A 6,000-nucleotide genomic window follows, 5' to 3' on the forward strand; every position below is an offset into this window, starting at 1 on the left:
CTACCCCTATGGAGGAGAACAAGATGAGAGCCATAATACCAGTAGTGCCATTAGGAGAAGGGGCAGTAGCACTTGTTAAACATGCTTTAATTGTTCAGGAGCATAAGAAAGGCAATATATCTTAAAGTAATGATTTTCCTGGCCCATGGGTGTTTCCATAGCTACAGGTGGAATTTCCCAAACCTGGGCACACCCAAAGACACTGGGATCCTTTGAGCACCTATAGTAGCAGCAGTAACAGTACCCTGTATCATTCACAGTGCAGCAGCAAGCACTTTTGCCCCATAGGATTATTCTCCTCATTTTACAGATAGGGCAACTGAAGCTCAGAGTGAATGCCCAGGGTCACACAGCTAAAAGAGGGCATCTGTCAGCATTCAAGCTAAAACAGGGCATTTGTCAGGAATTCAGTGCCTGATTCCAATGCCTGAAGGTCTCAGCAACCACTGCTCAATGCAAACCCCTAGTGAAAACACCCACCCAGCCGGCTGCCTCTGGGAGGAAGCATTTCTCGAGCACATGGTCTTCACCTTGTGTGGGTCATGAATGCCCTTCGCAATATGGTAAATCTTAAAGACCCTTCTCAGCATGATATTTTCATTTTATTATTATTTTTTAATATTTTTAATAGACTCTCACTCTGTCACCCAGGTTGGAGTGCACTGATGTGATCACAGCTTACTATAACCTTGAACTCTTGGGCTCAAGTGATCCTCCTGCCTCAGCCTTCCAAGTAGCTAGGATTACAGGCATGTGCACCACACTCAGCTAATTTTTTTATTGGTATTTTTTGCATAAATTGATCTTACTGTGTTACCTAGGCTGGTCTCAAACTCCTGGCCTCAAGTAATCCTCCTACCTCAGCCTTCCAAAGTGCTGGGATTAGAGGTGTGAGCCAGCATGCCTGGCCCAGCATAATATGTTTAAATATATAAAATTAAATACCTAAAAGTACAATGGAAATCAATCTCATTGAAATATAATTATCAAAATGAATCTTTAAAGGAATATGTGAAGTAATACATGTGTTTCTCTTCAACCCACTAAATGCCAAGATCTAGTAGTAGCTCTAACACCTGCCCCAATTGTCACTTGGAAGTAAGTGAATATAAAGATGTAATTCATTTGCCAGCTACATTCGTGGACCCACCAAACTGCATCCCTGGCCCTAAAATGAAGAACTCCTGTTCTAGAGAAGAAAGGGAGATGTCAAATGTAAAATCAGGGGTCTGTGGTCTCTTCTCTCTCGATGAGCTGCTTACAATTAATTACTTCAAGTTGCTTTTTTCTTCCTGTTTCTAAGGAAATGGCTACTTCAATTCATTCATGTCTGGGAGCCAAAGACATGCTTTAATTATTCGGGAGGACAAGAAGGGCAATGTATCTTAAAGCAATGATTTGCCTGGCCCAAGGGTATTTCCGTAGCTAGAGGTGGAATTTCCCAGCCCTAGGCACACCAAAAGGTCCTTTGAGCTTTGAAGGAGACTCCCAGGAAAGGGGAGAAGATAACACTATCTTATGGTCACATGGTGTGTGACATTCTCATTGAAGGTTTTATAAGTAGTGAGTAAGAGGGGTGTTCAGAGAAAAACCTTCTGATTTATGTCCATTTCAACTATTTTTATTTAATAAAGGAAAGGAAAAGTAGATGAAGTTCATGCAGGGAAAATAAAGAGTCTGCTGGTCATTCATTCCCTGGAACATAAAGATCTCCTAGCTGAGATTTGAAAGGTAGAGCATTATTACTTTCATCTCCTCTAGAAACTTGAGTTAACGCCTTCAGCATAAAAAAGCATCCAAAGTTGTGAGCTTCCACCCAGACTCTTTCTACCCTTCTACCCAGAAAATGGAGTTTGGGAGTGGTTGTTGCAATGGAGTGAAGTGGGTCTTGCAAATAGAAGTTATTCCACGGTGATATTTTCAAAGCAAGCTTAATTCCAACCAAGACAATGTAAACGTCACACTCATCCACTCAGTAATGCATAATCACCCAGGTCTGCCTCCACTGGCAAGGAAGTAAATTCATTTTTATATTTGGTTAGCTAAAGAATCACAGCCTAGGAACATGTAAAACCTTTATATCATTCTAAGGCATAACTAGATAAATCATATTACAATTTGAGGAAGTATTTCTACTTTAAAGGGTGAGGCTTTACCAAAAGCAAAACTATTAAACAAACAGATACTAAGGAATAGAAGAAAGAGCTACACAAGTTGATTCATTTTCCCAATATGAGAGGGGAATAGGAAAATGTGGAATGGACAGCACTGAGAATTAAGCAGTGTCCTTGCAACACAGTTCACATCTGAAAACCAACAGCAAAACCACAGAAAGTCACTGCTGCCTCCCACCAGCGATGAAAAGCTGTATTTATTTCCCAACAGGCAGATAAGTCTCCTTGACACACACTAATATGGCCTACACATTCATATATTACGAGGTGAAAAGCAACTATTTTAAAAACTTCAATCTGGGCATAAAATACCAACTGTGATCATTAAAGCATCTCCATTAGTCCTTGACCTAATTTTGCATATCAAATACAAGTTCTTGGTTTTACAGGGACTCACTGTGGTAGACAGTTTATTAAAAGACCTGGGTCGGCAGTGCTAATCAACATGCTGTTTCACCCTTACTTTCTAAGTGATCACAAACAATAATTTAGTCACAGCCTGCTAAATAATTTTAAGTTTCAAGGAAAATTTATACTTCCCCAAAAATAGTTTACTATTAAGTGTGGAGAGCATAAGAAATCCAAAATCTTTCTTATATTACCTAAGTGCTCTAATCTGAAAAGATAAAATTTACTCTCAAGATTTCAAAATAAAAAATCAAACTCAGCTAATTACTAATGATTTTTAATAATCTGCAAAATTTTTTCATTAATTCTGTTATTTGAGTTTGCCACCTAAACTAAGAAGCTAATTTCACTTATATTGTTACAGCCTTTCACAAGTTAGCATGCTAATGTGATCACAAGGAAAACAGCACAGCAGCCCTGAAGCTCACTTTCACCTCAATTTTACTTAGAGGGTGGGGTAAAGATGAATACCAGGCAAGCATTTCAATTCTTAATAAATCAAACCCCAAAATGAAGTTAGTGGTATCTTAGGAAAATACCATGTTCACTGAAATTGCCAAATATAACTGTCCCACGTTGCCAAAGTCAGCAGTATACATTAATCTAAAGACAGTTGTGTATAATCTTAGGAAAGGCAAACTAGCTGTGCTACGGGCACTGAATGGACTCTGCTGTGGCTGAAATATTTCAGAGGTGATACAAATTTTTAAAATCTTTTTCTGCAAAAGGTTTGTGGTAACCTGTAACACTTTTTCAACTACTATATTTCTTTATCTCATAAGGCAAAAACACACCGCCTCACGATTCCAGGACATGTAAGCAGTTTAACATCACTCACATTTTCAGGCATACAAATATAAAACTTCCAATAGAGTATTTTAGAACAAAGCTTTCTGCGTGGGTATGCATTTGCAAAATAAAGGTAAAATTATTCCGACAGATTTAAATGTGCACCCAGTGATCAAATGGAGTCAGAAATTCTGTTTTGACAGTTACTTGTAGAACAGCATTTTCAACAGCGATTAATTCAGAGCTGGGTAGTAATATCATCAAAAAGAAATCAAAACTAAGTTCCGACTGTTGAGTAATAATATAGTTGGAAAGAAGTGTAGTCCATAAGCTAATACATGGTACCTTTAGATATGTTATGTCACATTCAAAAGATTAATCGTCTGGCAGCAAGTCTTACATTCATAAAAGTGCCAATAAAAATGTTTTGCCATTTCAAAAAGTGATTTTTTATGAAAACAGGTGTTCTCCAAAGATGGCAATCATTTATTAAACTACTACAGTTCACAAGGAAGATGATATAATAGATCAATACACCAGCTGAGAATCATGCAAGACTGTCCTGTGAAAAACAGCATTCTGGATTACATAACACAGATAGTGAGGGATTACACCACATGCCCCTGCCGAGCTAGACTTTTGATCTTCTGTATGATTCTATAACTGAGGCCACTCAAATTTGAAGAGTGTAAAATATGGGGGTCTCAGTTCAACCACACATTACTGAAAACAGCCTCTTGAAAACAATAAAAGAATAAAGTTAAAATTTTACCTCCCCCCGCAACACACACACCATTTTTCTATTCTGAAGAACACAGTTGTTCAAATACTTTCTTAACCTCCTTGAAGCCTCCCCAGGTAAAGTCACTAGTTGCTTTTCCTGGTCATATTTACATTATAAATCTGATTTCTCTTTAAGGGGAAATTCAATATCATTTAAAAATGATACATAGCTGCCTATGTTTGAATAACATTATTGCCAGACAAAAAGAATCATTAAACAGCTATCTCCACATACCTATAACTTAAATATATAGACCACTAAGTATTACATATACGGAAAAAAAAAAAACACCTTTCCTGAATATTCTGGCCAAAATTAAATTTCAAATACATGTTTTAGAACAATAGCTAGAATCACTACAGAAGAGGGAAAAAAGTTGGAAGAGTAGGGTCATCTTTCAGATATATCCATATTTATGGAAACTATAGTGGGCAGTTGCATTTCTCTCTAGGAAAATGCTACTTTTATGATTCTAGATAAAGTTGCACTTAAATACACTTGGAAATTAGAGAATTCCATATTTCCATACTTCGATTCAGTACCATATACGAAGTCTACACTCAGAAGTATTGTACTATACAGAGTCTAATTGGTTAAAGCAAAAGCAACTTTAAAATTCTGAAAATAAGGATTTCCTTCACTAATAGGCTTTTAGGAGGCCCGAACCCTGCCCCCAATGAGTGCTAAGCCTGTCAGTGTTGTTTTAAGTGGAAACGGTCAATCATTTCTATGATTTCCCCACAAGAGGCAAGAAGATCCACACGCATACACATTTACATGCGTTGCACGGTGCCAACTATTTCCAACCAAAATAATCATGTACACGTCGAGCCGAGCTATTTCTAGCCCAGAAGAGGGTGAACGTCTGGAGAGAGTCTGAGGAAACCCAGCAGGCGATGACTACAGGGGAAGGGGGATGGCGTCTGGGTCCCCTGCCTCCCGCGCGCACAGGGCGCCTGGCACCCGGCACCTGCACGGGGTCCCCGCTGGGCATCCGGGTGCACGAGCGCGCGTCCGGGACGCACCCGCGGAAAGCAAACAAGCCCTGCGGGCCAGGGCGGGCGGGAGCATCCTCGGGCGGGACCCGAAATGCCTTTTCCTACCTGTCACTTTGCCTGGAGCTGCTGCCGGGGATGCGGCGACGGCCGCTGCCTGGAGACCCAGTGTGTACGCGCGTGTGTGTGCGCGCCCGTGTGTGCGTGTGCGTGTGTGTGTCTGTGTGTGTGAGATCTTGTTGGCAGTGCAGCTCACTTACTGCTCCCGGCGCGGCGCCACCACCCCCTCCTCGCCATAAAGCGCCGCCGCCAAGCCCCCTCCCGGCGCACCCCAGTCCCGCCCTCCCGCCTGCCTCCGCCCCCCCTCCCTGGCCTCCCCGCCTCCCCGCCGCGCGGTCCTTACCTCAGTTGAGGGCGGGGGTCTCCGCTGTGGCTCCCCAGCGAGCCCACGGGGCAGCGCCGACCCGCCCGCCCACCGCCGGGCCCTGCGCGTCCCCCGCTCCGGGCCCCGCCGCCCCTCAGCGGCCCGCCGCTCCCTCCTCCCCTGCCCCCGAGCCTCCCTCCTCGTTCTCGCCTCCCGGCTCCAGAGCCCGAGCTGTCGCCTCGCAGCCCCAACCTGCCCAGGCTACGGAGCATGCCCAGTGCGGCGCGCCCGGGCTGGGCTGGGGGTGGGCAGGGGCCGGGCCGGCCGCCCAGTTGCCGCGAGCCCGCGGGGCGAGGAGGGGGCGCCGACTGGGTCGGGGGCGCAGCCTTGCGAGCCGGGGGCCGAGCAGCCGAGGCAGGTGGTGGGCAGCGCCAAGAGGAGGTGGGTGGGGCGTCCGGGGAAGCCGGCCCGCGGCGCCCTCCTCTG

The 6,000-nt window shown here is 43.9% G+C and overlaps 1 protein-coding gene across 14 annotated transcripts in view; it reads right to left on the reverse strand.

Annotated features, from left to right (window-relative positions):
- PLCB4 (phospholipase C beta 4) overlaps positions 1–5,779 on the reverse strand; it is a 413,770-nt gene extending 407,991 nt beyond the window's left edge. For 6 of the 14 annotated variants that reach the window (XM_055266703.2, XM_055266706.2, XM_055266695.2 and 3 more), the window contains exon 1: positions 5,259–5,405. The gene's annotated coding sequence lies outside the window, so the exon portion shown is untranslated. Of the gene's footprint in view, positions 1–5,258; positions 5,406–5,553 lie in introns of those variants that run through there. The other 8 variants (XM_055266699.2, XM_055266709.2, XM_055266696.2 and 5 more) reach the window with 3 other exon arrangements.
- Positions 5,780–6,000: the final 221 nt, after the last annotated feature.

The sequence above is a fragment of the Symphalangus syndactylus genome, chromosome 24 (assembly GCF_028878055.3).
Source record: "Symphalangus syndactylus isolate Jambi chromosome 24, NHGRI_mSymSyn1-v2.1_pri, whole genome shotgun sequence".
Classification (NCBI taxonomy): Eukaryota; Metazoa; Chordata; class Mammalia; order Primates; family Hylobatidae; genus Symphalangus; species Symphalangus syndactylus.